Source organism: Urtica dioica, chromosome 11 (assembly GCF_054948205.1).
Source record: "Urtica dioica subsp. dioica isolate 48M chromosome 11, U.dioica_male_clone48M_v1_H2, whole genome shotgun sequence".
Taxonomy (NCBI): domain Eukaryota; kingdom Viridiplantae; phylum Streptophyta; class Magnoliopsida; order Rosales; family Urticaceae; genus Urtica; species Urtica dioica.
Genome location: NC_142766.1, coordinates 9,868,615 through 9,884,576, shown reverse-complemented (window position 1 = coordinate 9,884,576; position 15,962 = coordinate 9,868,615).

The following is a 15,962-nucleotide window of genomic DNA, read 5'->3' as shown; positions in this document are numbered from 1 at the left end:
AAGGTTTCAGATGGCCAACTCTTTATCTAAAATTTTAATGGTTCGTTTTCACTTGTATTAATCCAACAACCCAACCATCTCACTGGAAATTACATCTAACTTTTGTAACGCTATTATTGTGTTGAATCACAGTCCCGACTCTTAATCATCGTATTTTGAGCATCTGCATTTTAAAAAGAGTATTATAACAATGGGTGATGTAGCTAAATAATCGATTTAAAGTTATGAATTTATAAAATAGTCAATATTTGTCTTAATTTGGTGAAAGAGCCAACATGTGCAGCAATCTGGTTTAAAAAAAAGTTGACCCCAATATTAATTTTTTAAGGGCATTGTAGCTAAATAGCCACTTTGAAACTATAGATTTTGTTTTTAGCCCATGTTTCATAATTTTTTGAGAAATAGCCAACATGCTTAAGTGGCAATAATTACTAGACTAATTTACCCTTTTAAATAATCAAATGGAAAATAAAAACTACAACATATTAAATAAAACGCTATACCGAAATAAAAAAACGCAACTTCAAAATGGAATCTCAACAAAATATTTGAAACAAAAAAACATTAACTACGCGTGTGTTAGATGTTACATGTAGGCCTAAATCCTCTAACAAATCTCAACAAAATATTTCTCACAAATATCATTAATAACAGGAGCGCAAATCTAGACTGACTTCACCAAATCACCTGGACTGGACGCGATATTTTAGGGGAGCTCATACCAGTTTGGCTCATACACGCTAAATAACCAGAAGCTAAAGTCTTCTCCGCCATAACCAAAAATTTCGAAGCTCGAAACACAGTCGAAAGTCCACCGAAATCATTCAGGTAATACATGCAGAGGAAGAAGAAAACGATTACAAGCTATTTTGGTTATTTGAAATGGGTTTCGATGGTTGGTTATTTCCAAGAACTCATGTTTTAGCATCAACGATTGATATCAGAATAACTTCTGAAAAAATGGATTCGGTTTTTGCCCAAATGATTTGAATATTTTCAATAATTTCCAAAAATTTCTGTTTTTTTAATCAAATAAAATTAGGGATTTTGTAATAAAAATGGGTTTCGACGGCTGGTTATTTGAAATGTTTAGTTTATTTTCAAAAATTTCCGATATTTGGTTATTTCCAAGAACTCCTGTTTTAGCATCAACGATTGATATCAGAATATGTTCTGAAAAATGGATTTGGGTTTTTCCCAAATGATTTGAATATTTTCAATTATTTCCAATAATTTCTGTTTTTATAATCAAATAAAATTAGGGATTTTGTAATAAAAATGGGTTTCGACGGCTGGTTATTTGAAATGTTTAGTTTATTTTCAAAAATTTCCGATATTTGGTTATTTCCAAGAAATCATGTTTTAGCATCAACGATTGATATCAGAAAAGTTCTGAAAAATGGATTCGGGTTTTTCCCAAATGATTTGAATATTTTCAATTATTTCCAATAATTTCTGTTTTTTTAATCAATGAATTATGGCTTGTATTTGAATGACTTCTTTTTTTTTTTATCAGATACCACTAAAAGGAGAAGATGGTTAAAAAAAAGTTCCAGGTTCAAAAGGGAAAAATGTTTTGCCTGAGGTAAATAAATTTCTTGAATGTGTTTGGAAAAAAATTATTATCAATAATTAACAATTATTTCCTAAATTTTCATAAAGGTAATTGGGTTGTGAAAGAAACAAATTGGAATAAGGCACAAAAAATTGTCAAACATAGCAATTTTAGTATCTTCGACAAAATACATAGCGGGTTGACGAATGAGAGACAGGATATGCTATTCAATAATGGAGCGTTTGGACATTTCTTGGAAATTGAAGGAAAAGAATTTCCAAAGAAATTAATGCACTTACTTGTTCTTCATCAACTAGAGAGCAAGAACTCTCATGAACTATGGTTCAGCATTGGAGGGAATCAATTGATTTTCACTTTAAACGATTTCGCTCTCATGTCAGGTATGTAATTTGAAGTATATTCATTATGTTAATAAGTGGAAATAAGTGTTAATTATTAAAGAAAAACATAACTATGGTTACCTTGTAAAATTTAAATTTGTTCTAGTAAAATTTAAATTTAATAACATAACTATGGTTAATTATTAAAAAAAACATAACTAAGTTTTTGGATGAATTAGGTTCATAAGAAAATTGTGACAAATTAGTCTGAATAGTTAGATTGGATAGACCGGATTATGATGTTTGTTGTCTGATAATAAGTGTAAATAAATGATAATTACAGGACTACAATGCGGCCCAACTCCGAATGTGAAAGGCCTGCCTCACATCGAGAACAGGCTGGAGAAATTGTATTTCACGGGCGAGGCTTCTAAGAGACCAAACCACATCCTGGCATTGCTGGCTGTTCCTACTTTGGGCGCGCCTGACGAAGATCGTGTCGCCCTTGTTAACTTGGCGATATTGTCGACAATGGTGTTACCAAAACAGGAAAACACCAACATAAAGGACGATCACATACTACTCGCAAATGATCCCCGTCTTTTTAATGACTATCCTTGGGGAAGGGTGAGTTTCGAAGCACTATGTGCTTCAATGAAAAAATCTGAAAACTTTATCCCGAATCATAGAAAAGGGTACAATCTGGAAGGTTTTCTCCACCCACTTCTGGCTTGGGCGTATGAAGTTGTACCGCAATTTGTTGTACAAGGATTCACAGGAAAGTCGTACTCGGCCGCGATACCGAGAATGTTGAAGTGGTCATATCACAATAACCCCAGATATGATATTCTGGAGCGGCTTATTTTCAAAAATGAAGAGGTAATTATGATAAAATTATTGAAGTTACAAATTCTTTATTTGTTATTAACAATATTTCTTATATTGATTTAAGATTGATATCCTAACCATAACACCAACTGAAGAGGAGTTAGCTATGCCATACATGGTGAATACAACATACCCGCGAATCCCAGATTATCAAGGGACCGGAACACGTAAAAAAGTGCCAAGATCCAAAGGTACATTTATCAATTATTTACAATCATTATCCAAAAATTCATAAAAAAGATTTAGTTAATTTGTATGTTAATTTGATTAATTTAAAACAGGGACAGATGCAGCAAGCAGCTCGAGATCACCCAACTCAACAAATGCTTAATTGAAATCTGAAATTCAGAAACTCACTGAAAGCTTAGAAGTTGCAAATTCTAGGATTGAAACTTTAGAATCCGAGCTTAACATGGTGAGCTGCAAAATGGATTCGCTACAGAAGTTTGTTACAGATAACATTCAACAATCAAACAACGTACGAAGCGAGAATAGGCCATCAACACCCGTACCCGAAACTGCCCCTTCTCCAGTGATGGTAATAATGAGAATGATTACTTAATAATTTCCGAGTGTTGTTTATTCTAACTTAATACAACCATACTTGAAACAGGAAGATGTAAATGACAGACACTCAAGGGAAACGCCACACAAGGTACGAAGCGAGGATATGCCATCAACACCCGTACCCGAGACTGACCCTTCTCCAGTGATGGTAATAATGAGAATGATTACTTAATAATTTCCTAGTGTTGTTTATTCAAACTTAATAAAACCATACATGTAACAGGAAGATAACAATGACAGAAACTCAAGGGAAGAAACGCACAAGGTTGTCGAAGAAACACCAATAGTGGCACCTCAAAATACAACTACTGAAACCTTAAAGGTATTACGTTTACATATAACAAAAAATCGGAAATTGTAAATAAATTGTTTCATCGTTGTAATAGGAGGTTGTTGGAGCAGCAAAAAATGGGCCAGGAAAAAAGATGCCAGTGCAAATGACGTTGACAGCCATGGTACAAATATTTCCCTTCAATATATTAGAAAAAATATAATTAACTTTTTAATTTTTAAATTTGTAGATGAGATGCATTGTAAACAAATTGTCAAACACAAACAACCTTTGCAGCAAACTCCGATAACTCAAAACCAAACAAGCAACTGGCCAGTCACGCGCTTCGTTCATCACAGAATTCAAGCATTCGGAAATATTTGTCATCATTACATTATACCTCTTTCCCATAAACTGACTCCGCGACCACAATTCAGGCTTCGCATCCAGTAAGTATTGTTTCATGCTAGGCTTAGACTCGGTCATCTTTGCAAGCCAATAGTCAAAATCTTTTTTAGTATATGCCTTTGCACAATTGTAAAAAAGAGGCCCATAATAAGCTTTTCCAAACTTTGCCTTCACATTCGCCCAAAGATGTTGCATACACACTGCATAATTAGCCTCAAGAAAAACTGCATGGATAGCTTTTGGAATAGATGTATTTCGATCTGAGACAATAACCAAACCATCTCTAACACCATAAACTACCCTGAGATGAGTCATGAACCAATGCCAAGATTTGTCGTTCTCTGAATCAACAATACTAAAAGCCAAGGAGAAAAGATGATTATCACCATCTTGAGTCGTGGCCAATAGTAATGTCCCGTGTGATTTACCTTTGAGAAAAGTCCCGTCCACCGAAATGACAGGACGGCAAAACTTCCAACCATGCACAGAAGCCCCCATTGCCAGGAAAAAAATATTGGAAATTTCCATGTGCATCAGTTTCTGTTACTGTGTAAGTACCTGCCAACACAGATAATAAACGTTAATTATTGGAAATTATCTCGTAATGGAAATAAATATAAATAACTGTAGATAAATAACCTGTTCGTCTGAGCATATAAAAACTGCTATATGTATAGAATAAAAAAAAACAAACAGGAAACTATCAAAGATACAAAATTACCTGGATTCTTCTCTTTTATCATATCGCCTACAATGGGGAGATGAGAATATGAATTGTCATATTCACCGCGAATGTCTTGCAAAACCTTGGAACGAGCCATCCACGCTTTATAATAGCTAATCTCAACTTTGAAACGCAAACGCATGATCTCCACAACTTCTTTTGGTGTATATTTGTCAGCCATTGAGCTTCGGAAATCATTGTTAACAACTTTGCTAATCAATGAAGATGACATTTGTTTATGACAATGTATAAGGTTCTTTCCAAAGCAATTATGATCTTTGTTGAAAGACCTAATCACCCAAAATTTGGAAACAGAGCATACGCTAGCATTCAATTTCCACGAGCAATCAGAATTCAAACAAGCAATACAATATCGCGTCTTGCTAGATCTTTTCACCCGGAATTCGAAATTGTTTCTCAACGCAATAATAGTCAACGCTGAAATCATTGTTTCTTTACTCAAAAAAATGTTATTGACATCAACTTCAACATTCATCGGGTATTTTTTCAATTGCGTCTCGTCAAAAACAGTTCCACCATCTGGAAACTTTTCATCAACCAAGCTCATAGAATCACATTTTTCCAAAGACTGACGTTCGAAAATCATAACTGTTAAATAAAACAAATTAACAATGAGAGTCGGACCAGCTCTAAACAAGTTAACGTTTTAAAAAAAAAGACACGAAAACATACCAGAATCCACTAACAACCAAGACGCAGAATCCATCGGAAACAAATGGTTTCTTCCAGCCGCTATTTTTTTTCTTCTGCTATATAGAAACAGCTGCAACAAAAAAAACGTGAGAATGCTTGTGTTTCAAAAATTCAAACGTTCCAAAATTTAAAATCTAACTACTTCCTTAATAATAGCAACAAATATTTTGTGAAAAAAACAAAAACACACGCAATGAAAAAAAAGAACACGCATAAAAAAAAAAAAAAAAAAAAAAACGTGTCATAAAACCCTTAAATATAGAAGTTAATTGACCTAATTATAATTAACCAACACACGCTAAAAAAAAAAACCAACTCCTACGGAAAAAAGCCAAACGTGTAAACCCACTAACACACGAATAAAAAAAAATATATAGAATGATAATTAAACAAACTGACTTAAAATATTGGAGGACAAAAAAGTAAAACATAATTTGCCACCTAATACGGTTGGCTATTTTCCTAAAAAACTTCAAACATGGGCTAAATCCCAAACCTAATGTTATAGGTGACCTAGTTACTTAGAAAACTCATTTTTTAAAGTAATAAATTGCTTATAATAATCGTCAAAAATTTTAATCTTGACTGTCAAAAAAATTTTGAAAACGTAAATTTGGTTACTTTGCTGAAAAGTTGAAATTTTGACTATTTTGCTAATCAATAAGTTTCAAATGACTATTTTATATAATTTTTCCTAATACAATTAACCAAATAAAAATTTGATTTTAGTATAGTAAAAAACTGTCTGATATATATTGCAAATTAGCCATTAATAAAATATACGAAATTAATTTGACAAAATTGCTGCTCTTATTAAATACTTTTATTAAATATTGATTAAATAAGAAAAACTAAAATAATTGGCTAGTTGAAAATCATGCAGAAGAACAGAAGAAACCTACTTGTACACAACTACAACAAATAATGAAGAAAAAAAATCATGAACAAATTACAAAGAACCTTGAACCAACATATAATAAATAAAAAATAAAAAATTGTGAGTTAATTGTCGTTGGTTAATAACTTAATACGGTATAACAAAACAATATATAACAAACATATTAAGATAATAATGTACCCCGCTTATTAAAACTGACTTTCTCTCTCTCGGTGGGCTAATAAAGAAAAAATTATGTAACTCTAAACAGGGTTTGTCGCCGCCTCCCTCCCCCTTCTAATATCCAGATCTTGTTTTTGGGGGACGGGAGCATTCCAGATGCTTGTTCACCCTTGTTTTATTTTCATATTTTCTTTGGTTATTTCTCCCCGCCCTAACTTGGTGGCTCCACAACCGACACCGTTGGTTTTTGACGTAGCGTTTTTCTCGGAGTCCTCTCCTCCTTCGACCTCATTCACCGCCGTCGTTGGGTGTAAAGATGAACGCGCAGGACGGTCATCTCAACAATATGATCAAAATTTCAACTTTTCAGCAAAGTAGACAAATTTATGTTTTCAAATTTTTTTGACAGCCAAAATTAAAATTTTTGACGATTATTATAAAAAATTTATCGCTTTTAAAAAAGTTAATCTTGAGATAAAAAAAAAATTGAAATCAGATTACGGCACAATTTGGCTATTTCGCTAAATTAAGATAAACATTGATTATTTTGCAAATTAATAACTTTAAACTCACTATTTAACTACATCACCCATTTATTAATACATAATGATATTGAATATATAATGATATCTCTAGATTTTATAAGTTAAATATAATGGTGGTTTATTTTTCTTTTGATTTTTTGCTATATATTTTATGAACTTAAATTTAAACTAGACGAGTTAAAAGCTAATTAGATTCATATTATATATCTACAACTATTTTCCGACAAACAACAAAATTACAACTTTTTTAATGTAAAATAAAAATAAATTATCTTACTATAAAACAAAATAGATTAATGTATAGCAGGCTTAAAGCCTCTACTTGTATTATTTTTGGACTATCTTTAGTCTTTTCCCACGTCATACATAACAATAATTTTTTTTAATATAATAACTTAAATAAAGCTAACAAGCTTAAAAGCCTTATTAAACCTCAATGGGATTTTTTTTTCATAGCAAAGTAAACAATAATAATAATAATAATAATAATAATAATAATAATAATAATAGTTCCTACGTATGCACACAATCCAATACTCCTAATGCCCACATACACGCACAGGCGCACATCAGAGGTGTATATATATATATATATATATATATATATATATATACATCTCTCTCTCTCTCTCAAATTCGTCCCACCATTTCTGCTACTTAAAGCTTATATAAGCTCATGGGTTTTATTTAATTTTCAAACGAAAACCGCCGGAGGATTTTCTTTTTCTCCGATTTTCTCAAAAAATAGACGGCTTTCAACAATTTTACTGAGTAAAAAAAACGATAACAAGTGATTGTTTTTGTGCAGAACGGCATGTCGTTTTGGCGAATTTCGAACGAAAATTAACGACAAAACTAAAAAAAACTCGCTTTCTTCGGCCGCTCACCCTCCGACAACGACAGTGTCACCGAATTTTGTCAACATTTAGAGCATTGGCTATAACATCAGGAATCGAAGTGAAACGCGGCAAACCATATGCTCACACGTTGGAGGAATGGAAAAGTCATCACAATAGTTAATTATTTTTTATAACAAAAATAAAATAAAAAATTACTTTTGATATTTTAGCCGTCAATTAATAATAATTGAGTTTTCACAATTAATAACATTAACCGTTAAAATTAATATTAGGGTAATTAAGCTAAATAGCCTCCTGAAAATAGCCAATTTATTTTTAGCCAACGTTCTGTAAATAAGTGGTAAATAGCCCGGATGATTTATTAACAGCCAAAATTTGACTGGACTACCATTTTCTTTTTCCCGCCCAGTTTCTATCAGCTTAGTCAACGTAATCAGCTCAAATATTTCGTTATTAATGCTCGCGAAAATTAAGGAAGTAATTAAAACCGCCCACATTAATACTTTCCATTAAAAAAAAAAGAACCCCAAAAAAAACGCGAGAACGCATCTGCCCAAATTTGAACCGAAATTAAAATCCAACCCCTTTATTTACAAACAAAATCGAAACCCAGACAAGAAAGCATCAAAAACAGCGACGAAGAAATTGGACGAACCGAGGTTAGTAAATAAATCGAATACCTAGAATCGTATTGTTCTTCTTTTTTAATTTTCTTTGCATGGTTAAAAAACCGTCTCCTTCATCTCCTTCTCCTATCTTCTTTTTCATTCCTTGCGCCATCAATGGCCGAGACCGAGCACCACCCGCGCGTGTTCCAGCCGAGAAAACGAGGACAGCCACGAGCTGCCAAGGATGCCGGACTGAGAGGAGACACCGGGAAACGACGCAGAGAGCACCAGAGAGTTGATTTCACGACCACCACTAATAATCACGACCACCATCACGTCACCACCGCCGTCAAAGCGTCACTTCGTCCTCGTCTCCGCGATCTGTGTCCAAGGTCCCGATCTGCGACACCGCGAAGAACGGTTTTTTTTTTTGGTTGGTGTTCATAGAAAACATATTTACAGTATATTCGTGTAAATAAGAAGCCTATTTACAGTATATTCATTGTAAATACAAAAACATATTTACAGTATATTCATTGTAAATAAGAAGCATATTTACAGTATATTTGAACTGAAAAAAATTCTGGAAATATTTTGAGCACGAAAATTCTGGAAATTATGAATATATGGAAGACAAAATAATAAATATAAATGAAGAATATATTTACAGAGTTTAACCACGAAAATAGATACTAATTACCTAAAGCCAACGCTAAAAACTTCCAAAAACATAACAATAAATGGGCTATTAATTATTAACAGATTTTCAGAATATATTTTGTAACAAAATTAGAAACTAATTTCCTAAAAATATGCGTTCATAAATAACTACATGCACGAATTCAAATTTAAAATTTTGAATCAAAACTTTCTACAATCTCGCCAACTTGAATATTGAATAATTAAAACTTGCCGAAATTTTTTTCAAATTTCAAACAAAAGAATTGCCTAAAAATGAATTAACAAAATCGGTCAAATAAGGGCAAATAAGTAAAAAATCCTTCTTAAATGAGCTGCCACGTAATCATCTAGGCTATTTACAGCATATTAACGAAAGGTTGGCCAATTTTAAATTGCTACACGTTACGTGGCTTAAGCAGCCAATTTTTTGTTAATATTATTGATAAGATTTGTTCTTGTTACCGTTAATTGGACAAAAATTTGTTACTGTTAATAAAATTAATTAAGAAATTAAATGAAGGTTAATATTAGTTATTTTGACAGTTAATAATATTAATCATTAAATGTATTATTGGAATATTGAAATATTATTCTAATATATTGGCTACTTTCATAAATGAGGAATTGCTTAATTTGTCACCAATTTCATATTATTTTCTCTTTTTCCACCAAAAGGCTAATTTTTCCCAAAATACCACATCTGTGTCAACAATGTTGACATTTTTGTCAACAATATTGACATTTTTGTCAACAATGTTGACATTTTTGTCAACAATATTGACATTTTTGTCAACAATGTTGACATTTTTGTCAACAATGTTTACATCTAATAGTGAAGAGAAAATATAAATGTCAACATTGTTGACATAGATGGTGGCATTTTGGGAAAAATTAGCATTTTGGTGGAAAATGAGAAAATGTTATGAAATTGGTGGCAAATTAGACAATTTCTCTTCCTAAATATGTTAATAGTTTGTCTATTATTTTAAAAAAGGGAGGCTGTTTGGCCTAGTTACTTAGTCCGCCAATTTTAAACTACATAATGATTATTCTCCATATGCAATTCATATATTTTATTTATACTAACATACTCATATATTTATTTTATTTTTCAACTACATCATAATTTTTTTCCTTATATGTTGATGTCTTTTAAATAAGAAAAATTTGTTGTAATTAGTCAATCCCTTAACTTCTTTTAAAATTCTAACCAAAGTTTTATTTTATTAAGAAATAGTCTATCGGTCCGAAGTAAATTAAATTAACTAAAATAGTTAATTTAATTTACTTAACTCAAGCCAAAATAAATTAAATTAACTAAAATACTTAATTTAATTTACTTCGGCCTGCTGTGCTATTTTTTTTTAATAAAATGAAACTTTTAATATTTTCTAAAATAAATGTGGTCTATTGGGTTACTGGCCTAATTCTCCCTCTAAATAGTTAATGTAAATAAATAGATGTTTGTTCCTATTTCGGAAAAAATACCTTCATTCCATTTAAACTTAATTTTTTAAAGAATATTTTTTATTTTAAACTGTATCATTAAAGAAAATATTAAAATTCATCATTGGAATCTATAAAAATTATCAAAATTTAACGAAATTGAAGTAAATCAAGACAATAGCGACTCGTTTTGACAACAACGACTACAAAAGGAGTCGGTATTGATTCTAATTCTAATTATTTTTTATTAACTCCAATTATTTACGATGGCTTGATATTTAAAGGTTTATCGTAAATCATAGGAAATAATGGTAAGTCATCTTAATTAATCTGAATTAAGTAAAATAATTTCGAATTAAAAGCAGGAATTAAGATTTGAATGACATGCAAACTCTTTGCGCAGCTAACTTTAGTGTCATTCATTGTAATTCGACTCTAAACTCTATGGTTATTTAACCTTTGTTTATTTTCTCCTTGCCCAATTCTAATTTTTTTTCTAGATCATAACACTTCGAGCCACATCAACAATTAATGACCACGTGTTTAAATAAAATTAAAAGGTATTGTTTACAAATATATGGGATAAGGTCTAAGGATTATTAATTTTGTTTACTAAAAGATTAATAATTTATAAGTATATCAATAATATTTTTATTTACTCTTTCGCAATTAATTTAGATATCCCTTTAGCCATTATTGGAAGCGCTATACATATGGCATTTAAATTTAGTTACCAAAGTTGGACCGACACTGGAATTTCAAAAGAGCCCAGTTCCTCCTAGCACTGGCTAGCTAGACCAACTTGTATGTGATGAGCTTGTGTTTGACTCGACCTTTTTGGATAAGATTCATAGGTCTTGGGTAAAATTATCCATGCTCGTTACTGTACGTGCCATACTTTGACTTACAATAATAAAATTTCGATTTCGAAACACGTATGTATATAATATATATATATAGACTATATAGTGTGTGTTTGTGTGTGGAATAAATAACTAGAATGGAGTTTCGGCAGAAGGCACGTTGATATAGTATAAGGATTAGTATAATTGCCAGGTGAGCAAAGCTCTGGTCTTCATATCATGCCTATGCCTATGCAACTCCACATGCAAAGTTCCGGAAAACGACGCAGACATCTGGGAACGGCTTTCAATGGTATTGGTATATGCGTGGGGACACGCTTAAATTTACGCTCCATTAATTATTGCATGACATTCATAATATTAGTGTCAACGCTGTAGTAATTAATTATCTTTGTTGTGTCTAGATATATTTTATAAATGAAAAAAAAAACTCGATGATCAAGTAACTAAATTTAATATTAAGAAAATATAAAACAAAAGGAGAAGAAAAAAATAAATAATTTAGTGATAAGTACTCTCATTTAATTTAATTTATTGTTTATTTAAAAAAAATTAATTTAGTGACAAAGAAGGATTAACTAAGCCAATTTTCTAAAAAAAAAGTACGCTCATCTTCCTTATAAGGACATATGTTCTCGTCACACTATGCTTAATTAATAAAACATATCATCATGAACAGTGACGGATCTAGGTGGGGGCCAGGGTGGGCCAATGCCCCCACTCAATTTTTGAAAATTATTTTTTTAACCCCAAATTTTTATATTTTTTATAATTTTACCCCTAAATTTTATTAATAATTATGTTTTTGACCCAAATTTGTAAGTTTCTTTTCAATAATGCCCCTCCTAAAAAATATTTCTCAAATTTGCCCCCCCTTGATTGAAATCCTGGATCCGTCACTGATCATGAATGCGGATGGTAATTTTACTAGTTAGTTTTTATCCTACCCGTTACCAAGTTTAAACTGGCCAGATAATAGTTGTTCTTATACAATATATGAGTAGGACCATTTAAATTTTAGCGTATCCGAATTCGGATAACGGAATCGGTGTACCCGGTATCTATCTACCTAGTACCCAATCCGTAACACAAAAAAATGCTTTAATTATGAATTGATCTCGGGTCTATTAAGTTATTTCAAACGGTAGTTACCACTTGACTAACATTTTAATATTAATATCGTTGTTTTCTTAATTTTTATTATAATTAAAAAATTTGATTAAACAAAAAAATTGGATAAACGGGTCCGACATTTTTCTACCTGTTACTCGTCTCACTTCAAAAATCGTGTAAATGAGTCCGGGTAACTGATCAATTTTTTAACTTTATAACGGAACAAGTGGATCCAACCGGTCTCCTACCCATTTCCATTTTGATAAGAAATATGCAAGTATAAATTTAAAATTGTAAATAGGGTTAGTAACTAATTACCCAAATTGAAATGTTGATTTTATAACAATTAGTCAACGTTTAGTCAATATTGTAAAATAGTCATTATTTGAATTTCACAAGTATAATTGGACGAGTACGCCCTATAAAAAAATTGCATAACCTACGTGACAATATTTTTCAAAATAAAATTTGATTAGTATTTTATTCATTTTCCCTCTTCTCTCTCTCTCTCTCATTATTTTTAGGAATCTCTCCCACATTTAATTAAGACTAATAATTACTCTCTCTCTCTCTCTCTCTCTCTCTCTCTCTCTCTCTCTCTCTCTCTCTCTCTCTCTCTCTCCGCGTGTTTCTTACTTAATTCATAGTCCACATATTTATGTATAATTGTTTTTGACGATTAATATTAGTGAAAATATCAACACCATTCTTTAATCGAAATGCACGATTAGTTCCTTCAATTTTCAAAAATATCAAACATCTTCTCTCAGATTAATATAAATGAAAAATATCTCCCCTTAAAATATGTTATATTGCAAATACCACCCTTTTCGTTTATTTTTTTACAAAAAAAAAAAATTAAACTTCTCAAAATACCATTAATAAAATAAATATTTATTTTAAAAAATCAACGCCTCTCTTTATAAAAAAAAATCTTAACTTTTTATAAAGAAAAAATTTGATTTAATTTTTTTATATATAAAATAGAAAATATAAATTATTTCATGAAGGGCATTTTGGGTAGTTTTAAATTTATGTCTTAAAAAATAAACGAAAATGGTGGTATTTGAGATATTACATATTTTTTGGAGAGATATATGTCATTTATATTAAACTGATGGAAGATGTACGATAATTTTTTTAAAACAAAATGGATAAATCTCGCATTTCGATTAAACACATAAAATATTGTTGATATTTTTCCCTTAATATTAATAGTAATATTTGCCATAATTTATTCTTTTAGCAATCACTACAGGCAATGTATTTTTTCTCCCTCTCCCAACAACATTTATTTATGAATGACTATTTTCTTATTCTATCTCCCCAACTCTTTGTTCTCTATATTGTTTTCTCCTTAATTCGTTGTCCATTTAGTTTTACTAATTATTGATCATAGTATTATTCTATTCTTAGTTAACTTTACTAGTTTTATACAACCAAATTTGTTTATATAGTACCAAAAACCTTATGTGTTTATAACTGGTTATAATGATTAAATTTAATGAGTCTATCAAGAAAATCAAGTACACAAACATATACTTCAAATGATAGATAAATCAGGAATGAAACAATTATTTATAGTTTATACACGATTGTATCTAATTTTATAATTATTTTAGCACGAGTCATGATCATGCCATCTTCTGAGCAAAAGATCAGTATTACATTTAAAGATCATTACATTACAGCTGTTAATCACATATTCATGTAAACAAATGACATTGATCTTGTGAACATATTTTTTTTATAAATTTTCTTTAAAACCCTATGTTTATTCAGCAAACCAAGCGTTACTATGGATTCTATATTTTTAATAATATCGAGTAAAATATTTTTAATAATATCGAGAGTTCAATTCTATATTTTTACTAGAATAATCACGTGAGTTAATAACATGAAAGAAAGCGGAACAATAAGTCGTTCTTAATCGTGTTGATTCAATTTGAATAATTTAGTCTAGACTCCTCAATTGAGCTCTATAAATATGGATTGCCATATCCCATGATAATACATTGAATAAATGACATTTTTGATCCCTCATCTTTTGACCACTTTAAAAGTTGCACCCCGAACGAAAAAAATTGTTTTATCAATCCTTTATGGTAGTCATTTTTTCACTTTCAGTCATTCTGTTAAAAAAACCGTTAAAACAGATGAAAAATGGATCATGTGCTTATCATGTGCTTTTTAAATGAGGACAAAATCGTAACTTAATAATAAATTAAAAAATAAATCATATTACAATTAAAATTAATAAAATAAAAAATAAATAAAAAATAAACCATCACAGTATCCTCTTCGATCACATTTAAGACACCATATAACATTCTCTCTGTCATTCCTTCGCCACTGATGACAAGTCTGGCCACCGGATTCGATTTCTTCGCAGGATTCCGTACTCTGATTAGAGCATTCCTGAAAGAAATTCGTCATAAAAAACACCACAACAAAAAAAGGACTAATTAAAAACATGTTCATTTGGCGATTAATTAAGGTATCGAAGGTGTCAATGGGTCATTAGCATCGGAGCTCCTGTGAGACATATTCATTCCAGAAACCGGCGATGTGCGATATGACCTCTAATCGGCCTCCTCGTAGTGCACCGCATCCAACTCCGAAGAATCGATTGCTTTCGGGGGATTTTTCAGCGAGAAACTCCTATTTTTCCCTGAGACCGGAATCGAGTACTCATCCTCGGCTCTGTCGCCGCCGACGGCGAGCGGTGGTTGGAAATCCTCGCTCTTGCTCTCCATGTAAACGTCAGGTTCTTCGCTCATGGACTTTCGCTTGGCCTTCTTCAAACTAGCCCTCATCGCAGAACCGCCATTACCGACCTGGATCTCCAAATCCTTCGTCCTGTTCGTCTCTCTGTGCTCTCTCAAAGTGAAATCCCAAGACGAATCGCGAAATATCAGTCCTCCTCCTCCGTTGCTATCCCCACCACAGTTCAACAGTTCTAAAAATTCCTTGTCTGTTTCCACAAACCCAGTATCCAATTTCTCACCCTCGCACATGTTTCTGATTCCTATCAAACTCTTGGCGTCTCCTGGAAAAACAAAAAAAGAAATACATAACATGATACCCGAGTCCAACAGTTCTAAAAATAAAAAATAAAAATAAAAGATGTCGGGGTCGGGGCTAAATCGGTAAAATCTCCTCCGGCCCAGAACGCCCCCGAGAAGAAGAATTTAGCGAGAGCCCCGAGGCAAGGGGTCGGGGTCGGGATCGTGGAGAGGGTTTCGCGGGTCCTCGAGGGCGGGAAGTGGGGCCGGGCCGCGGAGGAGTCGCTCGGGAGAATCGACGAGCCGTTGGACG